Here is a 21154-nt window from a genome sequence, read left to right as displayed (position 1 = left end):
TCTATACTGTGACATAGAGGATTCCTCTTTCTTTTCTTGTTTTCTTCTCTTTCATATGAGCAGGAACAGGGATAAAGGCACTCTTGTTGAAATTGATCCAGAACCTGAAAGGACTCTGAAGAGAAAATTAAGAGAAGCTAAATTACAACAATCCAGAAGCAACCTTTTAGAAATTTTCGAACAAGAGAAAGAGATGGCAGCCGAAAATAATAATAATAATGCAAGGAGAATGCTTGGTGACTTCACAAAGCCAACGTCCAAGTTTGATGGAAGAAGCATCTCCATTCCTGCCATTGGAGCCAATAACTTTGAGCTGAAACCTCAGCTAGTTGCTTTAATGCAACAAAACTGCAAGTTTTATGGACTTCCATCTGAAGATCCTTACCAGTTTTTAACTGAGTTCTTGCAGATCTGTGATACTGTAAAGACGAATGGGGTTGATCCTGAAGTTTACAGACTCATGCTTTTCCCTTTTGCTGTAAGAGACAGAGCTAGAGTATGGTTGGATTCACAACCCAAGGATAGCCTGGACTCATGGGATAAGCTGGTCACTGCCTTCTTGGATAAATTCTTTCCTCCTCAAAAGCTGAGCAAGCTGAGAGTGGATGTTCAAACCTTCAAACAAAAAGATGGTGAATCCCTCTATGAAGCTTGGGAGAGATACAAGCAGCTGACCAAAAGATGTCCATCTGACATGTTTTCAGAATGGACCATATTAGATATATTCTATTATGGTCTCTCTGAATTTTCGAAAATGTCATTGGATCATTCTGCAGGTGGATCTATTCACCTGAAGAAAACGCCTGAAGAGGCTCAAGAACTCATTGACATGGTTGCAAATAACCAGTTCATGTACACTTCTGAGAGGAATTCTGTGAACAATGGGATACCTCAGAAGAAAGGAGTTCTTGAAATTGATACTCTGAATGCCATATTGGCTCAGAACAAAGTGTTGACTCAACAGGTCAACATGATCTCTCAAAATCTGAATGGATTGCAACATGCATCCAACAGTACTAGAGAGGCAGCTTCTGAAGAAGCTTATGATCCTGAGAACCCTGCCATGGCAGAGGTTAATTACATGGGTGAACCTTATGGAAACACCTATAACTTATCATGGAGAAATCATCCAAATTTCTCATGGAAGGATCAACAAAAGCCTCAACAAGGCTTTAACAATGGTGGACGCAATAGGCTGAACAATAGCAAGCCATATCCATCATCTTTTCAGCAACAGACAGAGAATTCTGAACAAAACACTCTAATTTAGCCAATGTAGTCTCTGATCTGTCAAAGGCCACTTTCAGTTTCATGAGTGAAACAAGATCATCCATTAGAAATCTGGAGGCACAAGTGGGCCAGCTGAGTAAGAAAGTCATTGAAACTCCTCCCAGTATTCTCCCAAGCAATACAGAAGAGAATCCAAAAGGAGAGTGCAAGGCCATTGACATAGTCAATATGGCCGAATGCACAAGAGAGGAGGAGGACGAAACTCCCAGTGAGAAAGACCTCCTGGGACGTCCCTCAAGCAAGAAGGAGTTTCCTATTGGGGATCCAAAGGAATCTGAGGCTCATATAGAGACCATAGAGATTCCATTAAATCTCCTTCTGCCATTCATGAGCTCTGAAGACTATTCTTCCTCTGAAGAGGATGAAGATGTAACAGTTGCTCAATATTTAGGAGCTATCATGAAGCTGAATGCCAAGTTGTTTGGTAATGAGACTTGGGAAAGTGAACCCCCCTTACTCATTAATGAACTGGATACTTGGATTCAGAAAATTCTGCCTCAAAAGAAACAAGATCCTGGCAAGTTCTTAATACCTTGTACCATAGGCACCATGATCTTTGAAAAAGCTCTGTGTGATCTGGGGTCAGGGATAAATCTAATGCCACTCTCTATAATGGAGAAGCTGGGGATCATTGAGGTACAACCTGCCTTGTTCTCATTACAACTGGCAGACAAGTCATTGAGACAAGCCTATAGAATAGTAGAGGACGTTCTAGTAAAGGTTGAAGGCCTTTACATCCCTACTGATTTCATAATCATAGACACTAGGAAGGAAGATGATGATTGCATCATCCTTGGAAGACCTTTCCTAGCCACAGCAGGAGCTGTGATAGATGTCAACAGAGGTGAGTTAGTCCTTCAATTGAACGGGGACTACCTTGTGTTTAAGGCACATGGCCATCCCTCTGTGACAAAAGAGAGTAAGCATGAAGAGCTTCTCTCAGTTCAGAGTCAAGAAGAGCCCACACAGTCAAACTCTAAGTTTGGTGTTGTGAGGCCACAACCAAACTCTAAGTTTGGTGTTCAAACCCCATATCCAAACTCTAAGTTTGGTGTTGGGACCACACAAAAATTGACCTGATCACCTTGCGGCTCCATGAGAGCCACTGTCAAGCTATTGACATTAAAGAAGCGCTTGTTGGGAGGCAACCCCATTTTATTTATCTAATTTTATTTTATTTTGTTTCTTTGTTATTTTTGTGTTTAATTAGGTACATGATCATGAGGAGTCACGAAAAAAATCAAAAAAATTAAAAACAGAGTCAAAAACAGAAGAAAAAATTTTTCACCCTGGAGGTAGCGCAGACTGGCGTTCAACGCCAGTAAGGTGCATCTGGCCGGCGTTCAACGCCAGAACAGAGCACCATTCTGGCGCTGAACGCCAGAAACAAGCAACAACCTGGCGTTAAACGCCAGGAACGTGCACAGAGAGGACAAACTGGCGCTGAACGCCAGAAACAAGGATGAAACTGGCGTTCAACGCCAGAAACATGCATTACATGGGCGTTGAACGCCCAGAACATGCACCAATGGGCGTTTGAACGCCAGAATGATGCATGAAGGCATTTTACATGCCTATATGGTGAAGGAATGGTATTTGTTTACACCTCAAGATCTGTGGACCCCACAGGATCCCCACCTAACATATTCCCACTATACCTTTTAATCCTAATCACACTCTCCTAATCCAAATCTCATTCTTCCCCATGTCACACTTCCCAACACCTTTCACCAATCACCTCAGTTCCTCTTCCCAATTCTCCCATTCACCATTCACATCACCCCACTCTTCCCCATAAACCCCACCTACCTTCATAAAATTCAAATTCAATTTCCCACCCATTCCCACCCAAATTGGCCGAACACCCACCCTCCCTCTCCCTATAAATGTCCTTCCATTCTACTTCATTTTCACACAACACAACCCCTTCTTCTCCCACATAGCCGAACCTCCTTCTCTCCCTCTCTACCATATTTTCTTCTTCTTCTTCTACTCTTCTTTTTTTTCTTTTGCTCGAGGACGAGCAAATTTTAAGTTTGGTGTGGTAAAAAGCATAAGCTTTTTGTTTTTCCATTACCAATGGCACCTAAGGCCGGAGTATCCTCTAGAAAAGGGAAAGGGAAGACAAAAGCTTCCACCTCCGAGTCATGGGAGATGGAAAGATTCATCTCCAATAGCCATCAAGACCACTTCTGTGATGTTGTGGCAAAGAAGAAGGTGATCTCTGAGGTCCCTTTCAAGCTCAAGAAGAATGAGTATCCGGAGATCCGACATGAAGTTCAAAGAAGAGGTTGGGAAGTCTTAACCAACCCCATGCAACAAGTCGGAATCTTAATGGTTCAAGAGTTCTATGCCAATGCATGGATCACTAGGAACCATGACCAAGGTATGAACCCAAGTCCAAAGAATTATCTCACAATGGTTAGGGGGAAATAATTGGATTTCAGTCCGGAAAATGTAAGGTTGGCATTCCACTTGCCTATGATGCAAGGTGATGAACGCCCCTACACTAGAAGGGTCAATTTTGATCAAAGATTGGACCAAGTCCTTATGGACATTTGTGTGGAAGGAGCTCAGTGGAGAATAGATTCCAAAGGCAAGCCAGTTCAACTAAGAAGACTGGATCTCAAGCCTGTGGCTAGAGGATGGTTGGAGTTCATTCAACGCTCTATCATTCCTACTAGTAACCGATCCGAAGTTACTGTGGATCGGGCCATCATGATCCATAGCATCATGATTGGAGAGGAAGTAGAAGTTCATGAGGTCATATCCAATGAACTCTACAAAATAGCCGACAAGTCCTCACCTATGGCACGGCTAGCCTTCCCTCACCTTATTTGCCATCTATGTTACTCAGCTGGAGTTATCATAGAGGGAGATGTCTCCATTGAAGAAGACAAGCCCATCACCAAGAAAAGGATGGAGCAAGCAAGAGAAGCTCCTCACGGCCCTCAAGAAGTACATGAGGAAGCTCATCATCAACAAATTCCTGAGATGCCTCAAGGAATGCACTTTCCTCCAAACAACTATTGGGAGCAACTCAACACCTCTTTAGAAGGATTGAGTCACAATGTGGAACAATTAAGGGTGGAACATCATGAGCACTCCATCATTCTCCAAGAAATAAGAGAAGATCAAAGAGCAATGAGGGAGGAGCAACAAAGGCAAGGAAGGGACATAGAAGAGCTAAAGAACATCATTGGTCCTTCAAGAAGAAGACGCCACTAGAGGTGGATTCATTCCTTGTTCTTTATTTCTTTCTGTTTTCGGTTTTTAGTATTGTGTTTATCTATGTTTTGTGTCTTTATTTCATGATCATTAGTGTGTAACCATGCCTTAAAGCTATGAATAAAATCCATTACTCCTTCACCTCTCTTAAAAGAAAAATGTTTTAATTCAAAAGAACAAGAAGTACATAAATTTCAAAAATAGCTCTTGAATTTAATTTAATTATATTGATGTGGTGACAATACTTTTTGTTTTCTGAATGAATGCTTGAACAGTGCATATGTCTTTTGATCTTGTTGTTTATGAATGTTAAAATTGTTGGCTCTTGAAAGAATGATGAACAACGAGAAATGTTATTGAGGATCTGAAAAATCATGAAATTGATTCTTGAAGCAAGAAAAAGCAGTGAAAAAGAAGAAGCATTCGAAAAAAAAAGAGTATATAAAAAAAGAAGGAGCAGTAGAAAAAGCCAATAGCCCTTAAAACCAAAAGGCAAGGGTAAAAAGGATCCAAGGCTTTGAGCATCAATGGATAGGAGGGCCCAAGGAAATAAAATCCAGGCCTAAGCGGCTAAATCAAGCTGTCCCTAACCATGTGCTTGTGTCATGAAGGTCCAAGTGAAAAGCTTGAGACTAAGTGGTTAAAGTCGTGATCCAAGGCAAAAGAGTGTGCTTAAGAGCTCTGGACACCACTAACTGGGGACTTTAGCAAAGCTAAGTCACAATCTGAAAAGGTTCACCCAGTTATGTGTCTGTGGCATTTATGTATCCGGTGGTAATACTGGAAAACAAAGTGCTTAGGGCCACGGCCAAGACTCATAAGAAGCTGTGTTCAAGAATCAACATACTTAACTAGGAGAATCAATAACACCATCCGAAATTCTATGTTCCTAGAGAAGCCAATCATTCTAAACTTCAAAGGAAAAAGTGAGATGCCAAAACTATTCTGAAGCAAAAAGCTACAAGTCCCGCTCATATAATTATAATTAATATTCATTGATATTCTGGAATTTATAGTATATTCTCTTCTTTTTATCCTATTTGATTTTCAGTTGCTTGGGGACAAGCAACAATTTAAGTTTGGTGTTGTGATGAGCGGATAATTTATACGCTTTTTGGCATTGTTTTTAGGTAGTTTTTAGAAAGTTTAAGCTACTTTTAGGGATGTTTTCATTAGTTTTTATGTTAAATTCACATTTCTGGACTTTACTATGAGTTTGTGTGTTTTTCTGTGATTTCAGGTAAATTCTGGCTGAAATTGAGGGATTTGAGCAAAACTCTGAAAAAGGCTGACAAAAGGACTGCTGATGCTGTTGGAATCTGACCTCCCTGCACTCAAAATGGATTTTCTGGAGCTACAGAACTTTAATTGGCGCGCTCTCAACGGTGTTGAAAAGTAGACATCCAGGGCTTTCCAGCAATATATAATAGTCCATACTTTATTCGGAAATTGACGACGTAACTTGGCGTTGAACGCCAAGTTCATGCTGCTGTCTGGAGTTAAACGCCAGAAAAACGTCATGATCCGGAGTTGAACGCCCAAAACACGTCATAACTCGGAGTTCAACTCCAAGAGAAGCCTCAGCTCGTGGATTGATCAATCTCAGCCCAAGCATACACCAAGTGGGCCCCGGAAGTGGATTTATGCATCAATTACTTACTCATGTAAACCCTAGGAGCTAGTTTATTATAAATAGAACATTTAACTATTGTATTAGAGTTCTTTTTTGACCACGTTACATCTTTGGTCTCAGCTTTGTTTTATTCTTCATCCTAAGAGGCTATTGATCACGTTTTAGGGGGCTGGCCATTCGGCCATGCCTGAACCTTTCACTTATGTATTTTCAACGGTGGAGTTTCTGCACACCATAGATTAAGGGTGTGGAGCTCTGCTGTACCTCAAGTATTAATGCAATTCTAGTTTCTTTTATTCAATTCTCTCTTATTCTTATTCCAATATATTCATTCGCACCCAAGAACATGATGAATGTGATGATTAGGTAACCCTCATTATCATTCTCACTTATGAACGCACGTGATTGACAACCACTTCCGTTCTACATGCAACAGAGCTTGAATGTGTATCTCTTAGATTCCCCAACAGAATCTTCGTGGTATAAGCTAGATAGATAGCGGCATTTATGAGGATCCGGAAAGTCTCACCTTGTCTGTGGTATTCCGAGTAGGATCCTGGGGATCTGGAAAGTCTAACCTTGTCTGTGGTATTCCGAGTAGGATTCCGGTAATGAATGACTGTGACGTGCTTCAGACTCGCAAGTGCTGGGCGTTAGTGACAGACGCAAAAGAATCAAGGGATTCTATTCCAGTAGGAGCGGGAACCAACCAGTGATTAGCCGTGCTGTGACAGAGTGCGTGAGCGTAGTTTTCACTGCGAGGATGGGATGTAGCCATCAACCATGGGTGATGCCTCCAGACGATTAGCCATGCGAGTGACAGCCGCAGAGGACCATTTTCCCGAGAGGATTGAAAGTAGCCACCGCTGATGGTGAACCCCTATACACAGCTTGCCATGGAAAGGAGTAAGAAGGATTGAGTTGAAGCAGTAGGAGGGCAGGCGTCCTTGAGCCATACAGTATCTCCATTCGCTTATCTGAAATTCCCACCAATGAATCTACATAAGTATTCTATCCCTTTTATTATATATCATCTATTTTCTTATTATTAATTTCCGAAACCATAAACAATTTTAATCTGCCTAACTGAGATTTACAAGGTGACTATAGCTTGCTTCATACCAACAATCTCTGTGGGATCGACCCTTACTCACGTAAGGTTTATTACTTGGACGACCCAGTACACTTGCTGGTTAGTTGAACGGAGTTGTGAATTCAACCAGTGCCATGATAATGATTTCTCTCACAATAGTTTTTGTGTACATAATAAAGAGCCAATATTGTTAATCACAATTTCGTCCACCACTGTGTATAGGGGTTCACCGTTCGACGATGGCTACTTTGTATCCTCTCTGGAAAATGGTCCTCTGCGCTGTCACTCGCATGGCTAATCGTCTGGAGGCATCACACTGGCCGAAGGCTACATCCCATCCTCGCAGTGAAAACTATGCTCACGCGCTCTATCACAGCACGGCTAATCACTGGTTGGTTCCCGCTCCTGCTGGAATAGAATCCCTTGATTCTTTTGCGTCTGTCACTAACGCCCAGCACTTGCGAGTCTGAAGCACGTCACAGTCATTCATTACCGGAATCCTACTCGGAATACCACAGACAAGGTTAGACTTTCTGGATTCCCACGATCCTACTCGGAATACCACAGACAAGGTGAGACTTTCTGGATCCTCATGAATGCCGCCATCTATCTAGCTTATACCACGAAGATTCTGTTGGGGAATCTAAGAGATACACATTCAAGCTCGGTTGCATGTAGAACGGAGGTGGTTGTCAATCACGCGCGTTCATAGGTGAGAATGATGATGAGCGTCACATAATCATCACATTCATCATGTTCTTGGGTGCGAATGAATATCTTGGAATAAGAATAAGAGAGAATTGAATGAAAAGTAATAGTAATTGTATTGAAACTTGAGGTACAGCAGAGCTCCACACCCTTAATCTATGGTGTGCAGAAACTCCACCGTTGAAAATACATAAGTAAAAGGTTCAGGCATGGCCGAATGGCCAGCCCCTTGAGTGATCAAGAGACCGAATAATCAAAGGCTAAACAGTCAAGAGATTAAACTGTCAAAAGATGTCTAATACAATAGTTAAATGTTCTATTTATAATAAACTAGCTCCTAGGGTTTACATGAGTAAGTAATTGATGTATAAATCCACTTCCGGGGCCCACTTGGTGTATGCTTGGGCTGAGCTTGATCAATCCACGAGCTGAGGCTTCTCTTGGAGTTGAACTCCGAGTTATGACGTGTTTTGGGCGTTCAACTCCGGATCATGACGTTTTTATGGCGTTTAACTCCAGACAGCAGCATGTACTTGGCGTTCAACGCCAAGTTACGTCATCAATTTCCGAATAAAGTATGGACTATTATATATTGCTGGAAAGCTCTGGATGTCTACTTTCCAACGCCGTTAAGAGCGCGCCATTTGGAGTTCTCTAGCTCCAGAAAATCCATTTTTGAGTGCAGGGAGGTCAGAATCCAACAGCATTAGCAGTCCTTTTTGTCAGCCTTTTTCAGAGTTTTGCTCAAGTCCCTCAATTTCAGCCAGATTTTACCTGAAATCACAGAAAAACACACAAACTCATAGTAAAGTCCAGAAATGTGAATTTAACATAAAAACTAATGAAAACATCCCTAAAAGTAGCTTGAACTTACTAAAAACTACCTAAAAACAATGCCAAAAAGCGTATAAATTATCCGCTCATCACAACACCAAACTTAAATTGTTGCTTGTCCCCAAGCAACTGAAAATCAAATAGGATAAAAAGAAGAGAATATACTATAAATTCCAGAATATCAATGAATATTGATTATAATTAGATGAGCGGGACTTGTAGCTTTTTGCTTCTGAACAGTTTTGGCATCTCACTTTTTCCTTTGAAGTTTAGAAGGATTGGCTTCTCTAGGAACTTAGAATTTCGGATAGTGTTATTGACTTTCCTAGTTAAGCATGTTGATTCTTGAACACAGCTACTTACGAGTCTTGGCCGTGGCCCTAAGCATTTTGTTTTCCAGTATTACCACCGGATACATAAATGCCACAGACACATGACTGGGTGAACCTTTTCAGATTGTGACTCAGCTTTGCTAGAGTCCCCAGTTAGTGGTGTCCAGAGCTCTTAAGCACACTCTTTTGCTTTGGATCACGACTTTAACCACTCAGTCTCAAGCTTTTCACTTGGACCTTCATGACACAAGCACATGGTTAAGGACAGCTTGATTTAGCCGCTTAGGCCTGGATTTAATTTCCTTGGGCCCTCCTATCCATTGATGCTCAAAGCCTTGGATCCTTTTTACCCTTGCCTTTTGGTTTTAAGGGCTATTGGCTTTTTCTACTGCTCCTTCTTTTTTTTTTTTCAAGCTTCTTCTTTTTCACTGCTTTTTCTTGCTTCAAGAATCAATTTCATGATTTTTCAGATCATCAATAACATTTCTCTTTGTTCATCATTCTTTCAAGAGCCAAAAATTTCAACATTCATAAACAACAAGATCAAAAGACATATGCACTGTTCAAGCATGCATTCAGAAAACAAAAGTATTGTCACCACATCAATATAATTAAATTAAATTCAAGGATAAATTCAAAATTCATGTACTTCTTGTTCTTTTGAATTAAAACATTTTTCATTTAAGAGAGGTGAAGGATTAATGGATTTTATTCATAGCTTTAAGGCATGGTTACATAGTAATGAACATGAAGTAAAGACACAAAACATAGATAAACACAACATTAAAAACCGAAAAGCAGAAAGAAATAAGAACAAGGAATGAATCCACCTGAGTGAGGGTGGCGCCTTCTTGAAGGTCCAATGGTGCTTTTTGAGCTCCTCTATGTCTCTTCCTTGCTTCTGTTGAATGATTCCTAGTAATTTTGGTGTTTCTACCCTTAGTTGCTTCCAATATTTGTGTGGAGGACAACTTATCCCCTGAGGTATCTCAGGGATCTCTTGATTTGCAGCCACATGTTCTACCACTGAGCTATGACAGCTTTATATGAGTCTTTCCATCTCCCAAGACTCAGAGGTGGAAGCTTTTGACTTCCCTTTGAGGTTTCTCTGGCCTTAGGTACCATTAATGGTAATGGAAAAGCAAAAAAGCTATGCTTTTACCACACCAAACTTAAAATATTGCTCGCCCTCGAGCAAGAGAAGAAAGAAGAGAAGAAGAAGAAGAAGAAGAAAATGGAGGTGAGTGAGGGGAGATGGATTCGGCTATATGGGTGGGATTGGGTGGGAAAGAGAAGTTGAATTGTAAAGGTAGGTGGGGTGTATGGGGAAGAGTGGTTAAATGTGGGTGGTGAATGAAAAACAGAAGGGATGACCATGAATGGAGAGAGAGAGTGCGAGGTAGGTGGGGATCCTGTGAGGTTCACAGATCCTGAGATGATCCTGTGGGGTCCACAGATCCTGAGGTGTCAAGGAATTCCATCCCTGCACCAAATAGGCATGTAAAACGCCTTTGCACACCATTCTGGCGTTTAAACGCCCATTGGTGCACATTCTGGGCGTTCAACGCCCATGTAAAGCATGTTTCTGGCGTTGTACACCAGTTTCATGCTTGTTACTGGCGTTCAGCGCCAGTTTTTCCTCTCTGGGCACATTCCTGGCATTCAGCGCCAGAGTGTTGCTTGTTTCTGGCGTTCAGCGCCAGAATGGTGCTCTGTTCTGGCGTTGAACGCCAGCCAGATGCATCTTGCTGGCGTTGAACGCCAGCCTGTGCGTCCTCCAGGGTGTAAATTTTTTTCTTCTGCTGTTTTTGACTCTGTTTTTAATTTTTATGATTTTTTCGTGACTCCTCATGATCATGTACCTAATAAAACACAAAATAACAATAAAATAGAATAAAATAAAATTAGATAAATAAAATTGGGTTGCCTCCCAACAAGCGCTTCTTTAATGTCAATAGCTTGACAGTGGCTCTCATGGAGCCACAAGGTGATCAGGTCAATGTTGTATAGTTGCCAACACCAAACTTAGAGTTTGGATATGGGGTCTTAACACCAAACTTAGAGTTTGGTTGTGGCCTCACAACACCAAACTTAGAGTTTGACTGTGTGGGCTCTTCTTGACTCTGAACTGAGAGAAGCTCTTCATGCTTACTCTCTTCTGTCACAGAGGGATGGCCATGTGCCTTAAACACAAGGTAGTCTCCATTTAATTGAAGAACTAATTCACCTCTGTTGACATCTATCACAGCTCCTGCTGTGGCTAGGAAAGGTCTTCCAAGGATGATGCAATCATCCTCTTCCTTCCTAGTGTCTAAGATTATGAAATCAGTAGGGATGTAAAGGCCTTCAACCTTTACTAGCACGTCCTCTACTATTCCATAAGCCTGTCTCAATGACTTGTCTGCCAGTTGTAATGAGAACAAGGCAGGTTGTACCTCAATGATCCCCAGCTTCTCCATTATAGAGAGTGGCATAAGATTTATCCCTGACCCCAGATCACACAGAGCTTTTGCAAAGTTCATGGTGCCTATGGTGCAAGGTATTAAGAACTTGCCAGGATCTTGTTTCTTTTGAGGTAGAGTTTTCTGAATCCAAGTATCTAGTTCACTAATGAGCAAGGGAGGTTCACTTTCCCAAGTCTCATTACCAAACAACTTGGCATTCAGCTTCATGATAGCTCCTAAGTATTGAGCAACTTGCTCTCCAGTCACATCTTCATCCTCTTCAGAGGAAGAATAATCTTCACAGCTCATGAAAGGCAGAAGGAGATTTAATGGAATCTCTATGGTCTCTATATGGGCCTCAGATTCCTTTGGATCCTTTATAGGAAACTCCTTCTTGCTTGAGGGACGTCCCAGGAGGTCTTTCTCACTAGGATTTTCGTCCTCCTCCTCCCTTGTGCATTCGGCCACATTGAGTATATCAATGGCCTTGCACTCTCCTTTTGGGTTCTCTTCTGTATTACTTGGGAGAATACTGGGAGGAGTTTCAATGACTTTCTTACTCAGCTGGCCCACTTGTGCCTCCAAATTTCTAATGGAGGATCTTGTTTCATTCATGAAACTAAAAGTGGCCTTTGACAGATCAGAGACTATATTGGCTAAATTAAAAGTGTTTTGTTCAGAATTCTCTGTCTGTTGCTGAGAAGATGATGGATATGGCTTACTATTGCTCAGCCTATTGCGTCCACCATTGTTAAAACCTTGTTGAGGTTTTTGTTGATCCTTCCATGAGAAATTTGGATGATTTCTCCATGATGAGTTATAGGTGTTTCTATAAGGTTCACCCATGTAATTAACCTCTGCCATGGCAGGGTTCTCAGGATCATAAGCTTCTTCAGAGGCTGCCTCTCTAGTACTGTTGGATGCATGTTGCCATCCATTCAGATTTTGAGAGATCATGTTGACCTGTTGAGTCAACACTTTGTTCTAAGCCAATATGGCATTCAGAGCATCAATTTCAAGAACTCCTTTCTTCTGAGGTATCCCATTATTCACGGAATTCCTCTCAGAAGTGTACATGAATTGGTTGTTTGCAACCATGTCAATGAGCTCTTGAGCCTTTTCAGGCGTTTTCTTCAGGTGAATAGATCCACCTACAGAATGGTCCAATGACATTTTCGAAAATTCAGAGAGACCATAATAGAATATATCTAATATGGTCCATTCTGAAAACATGTCAGATGGACATCTTTTGGTCAGCTGCTTGTATCTTTCCCAAGCTTCATAGAGTGATTCACCATCTTTTTGTTTGAAGGTTTGAACATCCACTCTCAGCTTGCTCAGCTTTTGAGGAGGAAAGAATTTATCCAAGAAGGCAGTGCCCAGCTTATCCCATGAGTCCAGGCTATCCTTGGGTTGTGAATCCAACCATATTCTAGCTCTGTCTCTTACAGCAAAAGGGAAAAGCATGAGTCTGTAGACTTCAGGATCAACTCCATTCGTCTTTACAGTCTCACAGATCTGCAAGAACTCAGATAAAAACAGATAGGGATCTTCAGATGGAAGTCCATAAAACCAGTTTTGTTGCATTAATGCAACTAGCTGAGGTTTCAGCTCAAAGTTGTTGGCTCCAATGGCAGGAATGGAGATGCTTCTTCCATCAAACTTGGACGTCGGCTTTGTGAAGTCACCAAGCATTCTCCTTGCATTATTATTATTTTCGGCTGCCATCTCATTCTCTTGTTCGAAAATTTCTGAAAGGTTGTTTCTGGATTGTTGTAATTTAGTTTCTCTTAATTTTCTCTTCAGAGTCCTTTCAGGTTCTGGATCAATTTCAACAAGAGTGCCTTTATCCCTGTTCCTGCTCATATGAAAGAGAAGAAAACAAGAAAAGAAAGAGGAATCCTCTATGTCACAGTATAGAGATTCCTTTATGTTAGTAGAAGAAGAAGGGGGAAAAAGAGTGAAGAAGGATGGATTCGGAATTTTGGATGAAGAGAGGTGAAGAGAAGTGTTAGTAGTTAAATAATTAACTAGAAGAAGAAAAGAAAAGAGAAATTTCGAAAATAATTTTAAAAAGGGGTTAGTGATTTTCGAAAATTAGAGATAAAATATAATTGAAATTAAAATTTAAAACAATTAATTAATTACAAAGAATTTTTGAAAAAGGAAGAGGTATTTTTCGAAAATTAGAAAGGGAAAAGTAGTTAGGTGATTTTGGAAAAGATAAGAAACAAACAAAGAGTTAGTTAGTTGATTGAAAAAGATATTGAAATTAAATTTTAAAAAGATAAGAAGATAAGAAGTTAGATAAGATATTTTGAAATCAATTTTGAAAAAGATAAAATTTTGAGAAGGATAAGATAAAAAGATAAGATAAAAGTTTTAAGAAAAAGATATTTTGAAAAAGGTTTAATTTTTAAAATGACCTAACTAACAAGAAACTACAAGATAAGCTTCTAGAATTTAAAGATTGAATATTTCTTAACAAGAAAGTAACAAACTTCAAATTTTTTGAACCAATCACATTAATTGTTAGCATATTTTCGAAAATATGGTATAAAAGATAAGAAAAAGATTTTTGAAAAATAATTTTTAAAATTTTCGAAAATAATAAAAAAATGGAAAAGATATGATTTTTTGAAAAAGATTTTGAAAAGATGAGATTTTTAAAATTGAAATTTTTGACTTGACTTGTAAGAAACAACTAATTTTGAAAATTTTTTTTGACCAAGTCAACCCAAAATTTCGAAAATTTGGAGAAAATTAAGGAAAATATGTTTTTTTTTTTGAATTTTTTTTGAATTTTTAATGATGAGAGAGAAAAACAACAAAAATACTCAATGCATGAAATTTTTAGATCAAAACAATGAATACATGCAAGAATGCTATGAATGTCAAGATGAACACCAAGAACACTTTGAAGATCATGATGAACATCAAGAACATAATTTTGAAAAATCTTTGATGCAAAGAAAACATGCAAGACACCAAACTTAGAACTCTTTAATGCATGGACTCTAACAAACAAAAAATGCATATGAAAAACAACAAACAACACAAAACAAGAAAACATCAAGATCAAATAAGAGGACTTATTAAGAACAACTTGAAGATCATGAAGAACACTATGAATGCATGGGATTTTCGAAAAATGCAAGAAAAATTTTTAAAAGCATGCAACTGACACCAAACTTAAAAATTGACTCAAGACTCAAACAAGAAACACAAAATATTTTTAGTTTTTATGATTTTATTATTTTTTTTTTGGATTTTAATTAAATTTTTTCGAAAATATATTTTAGAAAAACGAAAAAGAAAAGAAAAATTTTGAAAAATATTTTTGAAAAGAAAATTACCTAATCTGAGCAACAAGATGAACCGTCAGTTGTCCATACTCGAACAATCCCCGGCAATGGCGCCAAAAACTTGGTGGACGAAATTGTGATCCATATTCTTTAAGTTGTACTCCTTGTACTTTTATGGAATTTGAAATTGGCACGAGTGGACACAACTCCGTTCAACTAACCAGCAAGTGTACTGGGTCGTCCAAGTAATAAACCTTACGTGAGTAAGGGTCGATCCTACAGAGATTGTTGGTATGAAGCAAGCTATGGTCACCTTGTAAATCTCAGTTAGGCAGATTAAATTGGTTTATGGTTTCGAAAATAGAAATAATAAAATAGAAATAATAAAAGGGATAGAATACTTATGCAGATTCATTGGTGGGAATTTCAGATAAGCGAATGGAGATACTGTATGGCTCAAGAACGCCTACTTTCCTATTGCTTCAACTCAATCCTTCTTACTCCTTTCCATGGCAAGCTGTGTATAGGGGTTCACCGTTCGACGATGGCTACTTTGTATCCTCTCTGGAAAATGGTCCTCTGCGCTGTCACTCGCATGGCTAATCGTCTGGAGGCATCACACTGGCCGAAGGCTACATCCCATCCTCGCAGTGAAAACTACGCTCACGCGCTCTATCACAGCACGGCTAATCACTGGTTGGTTCCCGCTCCTGCTGGAATAGAATCCCTTGATTCTTTTGCGTCTGTCACTAACGCCCAGCACTTGCGAGTCTGAAGCACGTCACAGTCATTCATTACCGGAATCCTACTCGGAATACCTCAGACAAGGTTAGACTTTCCGGATTCCCACGATCCTACTCGGAATACCACAGACAAGGTGAGACTTTCCGAATCCTCATGAATGCCGCCATCTATCTAGCTTATACCACGAAGATTCTGTTGGGGAATCTAAGAGATACACATTCAAGCTCGGTTGCATGTAGAACGGAGGTGGTTGTCAATCACGCGCATTCATAGGTGAGAATGATGATGAGCGTCACATAATCATCACATTCATCATGTTCTTGGGTGCGAATGAATATCTTGGAATAAGAATAAGAGAGAATTGAATGAAAAGTAATAGTAATTGTATTGAAACTTGAGGTACAGCAGAGCTCCACACCCTTAATCTATGGTGTGCAGAAACTCCACCGTTGAAAATACATAAGTAAAAGGTTCAGGCATGGCCGAATGGCCAGCCCCTTGAGTGATCAAGAGACCGAATAATCAAAGGCTAAACAGTCAAGAGATTAAACTGTCAAAAGATGTCTAATACAATAGTTAAATGTTCTATTTATAATAAACTAGCTCCTAGGGTTTACATGAGTAAGTAATTGATGTATAAATCCACTTCCGGGGCCCACTTGGTGTATGCTTGGGCTGAGCTTGATCAATCCACGAGCTGAGGCTTCTCTTGGAGTTGAACTCCGAGTTATGACGTGTTTTGGGCGTTCAACTCCGGATCATGACGTTTTTCTGGCGTTTAACTCCAGACAGCAGCATGTACTTGGCGTTCAACGCCAAGTTACGTCATCAATTTCCGAATAAAGTATGGACTATTATATATTGCTGGAAAGCTCTGGATGTCTACTTTCCAACGCCGTTAAGAGCGCGCCATTTGGAGTTCTGTAGCTCCAGAAAATATATCTTGAGTGCAGGGAGGTCAGAATCCAACAGCATCAGCAGTCCTTTTTGTCAGCCTTTTTCAGAGTTTTGCTCAAGTCCCTCAATTTCAGCCAGATTTTACCTGAAATCACAGAAAAATACACAAACTCATAGTAAAGTCCAGAAATGTGAATTTAACATAAAAACTAATGAAAACATCCCTAAAAGTAGCTTGAACTTACTAAAAACTACCTAAAAACAATGCCAAAAAGCGTATAAATTATCCGCTCATCACAGGGCAACACCAAACTTAGAATGTAATCAAATGCCAATTTATTGAAATTTAAACAAAGCAGATAGAGAAAATAAACAAAGCAAAGGAATGAAATGTTACCTAAGGTTGGGTTGCCTCCCAATAAGCGCTCTTTTAGTGTCATTAGCTTGACATGTTCTTCTTCACTTTTTTCCTCTTCTTCCAGTTTGTTAAGAGGAATGACCTCAAGGGGGGAAGATTCAGCAATTGTCCCTTGTTTTGGTCTCTCCTCAGCAAGCTTCATTTTGTTATTTGCTGGATTGAACTTGCTTGCTGGATCACGGGTAGGATTGTTTGCAGTTGAACTTTTTTTGAATGTTTTCCTTGGTATCTTGGTCACAATCCTCTTCTCGGTGCTCTCGTTAGTTGCCTTCACTTCTTGGATATCAAGACTTGGTGGTTGTGTGTTAGTTGGAGTGTTCTCTTCATCAAGAGCTTCTTGCATTGGTGGTTCAATGAGCCCTACATCTATGTAATTCTCTACTTCACTTGAGTTTGGACTTTCTTGATTGTCTTCCTCATTTTCTTATTTTTCTACTTCCTCTTTTACACTCAACATTTGATTTAATAGCACTTTCATGGAGGAGGTCTGTTGTTATTCCCAATATTTCTTCATCTCCTCTTCAAATCTTTCAATCATAGATTCAAGTATTGAGCATCTTTGGTTCAGGGAAGTTTGTGAGGGTTGTGAGTTTTCACGTTTTCTTGTCATCTTAAGTGCAGTTTCAGGTTCAAATACCCCCACCACCTTATTCTTCATTGAAAGTTTGCGTGACGCAGGTGCCTCTTCTTCTTGCTCTTCCACTTCCTCCTTCACATCCATTAAGTGGTCTTCATCTTCCTTACTTAGCGGTTCTGAGTGTTTCCTTATGTTCTCCAAGTGTTCATCCATCTTTTGGAGGAGAATTTCTTATTTTCTCCAGGATTATTCTTGCCTTTCCAATAATTCTCTGGACTTTTGAAGGGAATCCTCAACTACTAGCTCAAAAGACAAAAGTTAAGAGAAATTTTGTGGATATGGATGCATTGTGGTGAGGTTATTTTGAGTGGTATGGAATGAATTTTGTTGATTGTGGAATAAGTTTTTTGGTTGGTGGAATGAGTTGCATGGATCTTGGAGGAGACTTTGTGTTGAGGCATAATCAAGTGATGAAAAACTTTCAAATGAGGAACTGGGAGGTGATGTTGGACAAGTTTGCATAAATGAATTGAAGGTTTACTAAAGTGATGATGACTCTTGATAAGTGGAGTATGAACTGTTAAATACTTTCTGGTTTTGATCCTCTTATCCACAATGTTAATCATTGTAGAATTCATCACAGTATGGATCATTTTATGGCATTAGGGAAAAATCTTGCATGAATTTATCAAAAGCACACTCTAGTGATGATGTCTCTTGATGAACAAAGTATGGATCATCAAGATCTCTTTGATTTTGACCCTCCTAGTCACAATCTGAGTAGTTGTTATAGCAGTATGAATCATCTTGTGGCTCTGGGAGGTGTTCATACTTGTTTATTCCTTGTTGATACTCCCATCCACCATTAGCATAATAACATTAATTATTTTGTGGTGTTGGGTAGTATTCCATGGAATTATCTTAATTAGCATGTCTCCATTGGTTGGATTGCTCATAATCTATTGATTCTTGGTGATATTCCCAGCCACCATTAGAATAATGACTTGAATCAATTTGTGGTGGTGGCCAATATCCCATATGATTTTCTTGCTTATCTTGTGGCTCTGAAGCATATCTCCATTGATTGGAGTGCTCAGAATCTGTGATTTCTTGGTGATATTCCTAGCCACCATTAGAATAGTCAATTGGTGATGGTGGGTAATATCCCATGAAACTTGTTTGATCATAAGATGAGTTGAACTCCATTTGAATTTTGTAAAATACATTACCAATGAAAATTGAAATTCATGTCACGAGTGAGAATTTCTTAGTGAGGCAATAACTTAAACACCTTGGCATCAACCTAAAGCAGAAAATTAAAAGAACAAAAACAAAGAAAATGCTTAATCTAGACATCTCACCCACTTAATCATTGTTGATCTATATCACAACCTAGGGAAAGCCTGAACTCTTGGAAAAAGTTAGTCAATGCTTTCTTGGCCAAATTCTTTCCACCTCAAAAGATGAGCAAGCTTAGAGTGGAAGTCCAAACCTTCAGACAGAAGGAAGGTGAATCCCTCTATGAAGCTTGGGAAAGATACAAGAAATTGATCAGAAGGTGTCCTTCTGACATGCTTTCAGAATGGAGCATCTTATGTATATTCTATGATGGTCTGTCTGAATTGTCCAAGATGTCATTGGACCACTCTGCTAGTGGATCTCTTCATCTGAAGAAAACCCTGCAGAAGCCTAGGAACTCATTGAGATGGTTTCAAATAACCAGTTTATGTACACTTCTAAAAGAAATCCTGTGAATAATGGGGTGACTCAGAAGAAAGGAGTTCTTGAGATTGATACTCTAAATGCCATATTGGCTCAGAACAAAATATTGACTCAGCAAGTCAATATGATTTCTCAAAATCTGACTGGATTGCAAGCTGCATCCGGCAGTACTAAAGAAGCCTCCTCTGAAGGAGAAGCTTATGACCTTGAGAATCCTACAATGGAAGAGGTGAATTACATGGGAGAATCCTATGGAAACACCTATAATCCTTCATGGAGAAATCATCCAAATTTCTCATGGAAGAATCAACAGAAGCCTCAACAAGGCTTCAATAATAATAATGGTGGGAGAAATAGGTTTGGCAATAACAAGCCTTTTCTATCATCTTCTCAGCAACAGACAGAGAATTCTAAGCAGAGCCTCTTTGGCTTAGCAACCATAGTCTCTGATCTATATAAGACCACTCTCAGTTTCATGACTGATACAAGGTCCTCCATTAGAAATTTGGAGGCGCAAGTGGGTCAGCTGAGTAAAAGAGTTACTGAAACCCCTCATAGTACTCTCCTAAGCAATACAGAAGAGAACCCAAAGAGAGAGTGCAAGGCCATCAATATATCCAAAGTGGCCGAACCTTTAGAGGAGGGAGAGGCAGTGATTTCCGGTGAGGAAGACCTCAATGGACATCCACTAACCACTAAGGAGTTCCCTAATGAGGAACCAAAGGAATCTGAGGCTCATACAGAGACCATAGAGATTCCACTGAACTTACTGTTGCCATTCATGAGCTCTGATGAGTATTCTTCCTCTGAAGAGGATGAAGATATTATTGAAGAGCAAGTTGCTCGGTATCTAGGAGCAATCATGAAGCTAAATGCCAAGTTATTTGGTAATGAGAGTTGGGAGGAGGAACCTCTATTGCTCAAGAAGGAACTGAATGCCTTGGTTCAGCAGATATTACCTCAGAAGAAACCGGATCCCGGAAGGTTCTTAATACCTTGTACCATAGGCACCATGACCTTTAAGAAGGCTCTATGTGACCTGGGGTCAGGTATAAACCTCATGCCACTCTCTATAATGTTGAAACTAGGGATTTTTCAGGTACAAACTGCAAGAATCTCACTAGAGATGGCAGACAAATCAATGAAACAGGCTTATGGACTTGTAGAGGATGTCTTAGTGAAGGTTGAAGGCCTTTACATCCCTGCAGACTTCATAATCCTAGACACTGGGAAGGATGAGGACGAATCCATCATCCTTGGAAGACCCTTCCTAGCCACAGCAAGGGCTGTGATTGATGTGGACAGAGGAGAGTTAGTCCTTCAATTGAATGAGGACTACCTTGTGTTTAAGGCTCAAGGATCTTCTTTTGTAAACATGGAAAAGAAGCATGAAAAGCTTCATCCAATTCTCTCCATACAGAGTCAAGTAGAGTCCCCACATTCAAACTCTAAATTTCGTGTTGGGAGGCCACAATCATGCTCTGAGTATCTGTGAAGCTCTGTAAGAGCTTACTGTCAAGCTATTGACGTTAAAGAAGCGCTTATTGGGAGGCAACCCAAATTTATTTTTCTATGTTAATTAATTTTTCATTTCATTTTCCATTGTTAGTTTATGTTTTCTTTAGTTTGATGATCATATGGAGTCACAAAATCAGCTGCAGAATTAAAGCGGAATAAAAAATAGCATCAAAAATAGCACACCCTGGAGGACAGGCTTACTGGCGTTTAAACGCTAGTAAGGATAGGAGAATGGGCGTTTAACGCCTAGTCTGGTAGCATTCTGGGCGTTAAACGCCAAAATTGATAGCTAGACTGGCGTTTAACGCCAGAAAAGGGTGTCTGGCTGGTGTTAAACGCTAGTAAGGATAGCAGAATGGGCGTTTAACGCCCAGTCTGGTAGCATTTTGGGCATTAAACGCTAGAATTGGC

General features: G+C 39.8%; 2 non-coding genes across 2 annotated transcripts; both read right to left on the bottom strand.

Moving 5' to 3' along the window:
• Positions 1-592: 592 nt before the first annotated feature.
• Positions 593-696, bottom strand: LOC130958754 (small nucleolar RNA R71). Its single transcript, XR_009077860.1, has one exon. It is a non-coding gene; the product is annotated as a small nucleolar RNA R71 (small nucleolar RNA).
• Positions 697-18972: 18276 nt separating this feature from the next.
• On the bottom strand, positions 18973-19080 carry LOC130959733 (small nucleolar RNA R71). Its single transcript, XR_009078800.1, has one exon. It is a non-coding gene; the product is annotated as a small nucleolar RNA R71 (small nucleolar RNA).
• Between the last annotated feature and the right edge of the window lie 2074 nt (positions 19081-21154).

Source organism: Arachis stenosperma, chromosome 10 (assembly GCF_014773155.1).
Source record: "Arachis stenosperma cultivar V10309 chromosome 10, arast.V10309.gnm1.PFL2, whole genome shotgun sequence".
Taxonomy (NCBI): Eukaryota; Viridiplantae; Streptophyta; class Magnoliopsida; order Fabales; family Fabaceae; genus Arachis; species Arachis stenosperma.
Note: the sequence above shows the minus strand (reverse complement) of the source record. Positions and strands in the feature narration are given on the sequence as shown.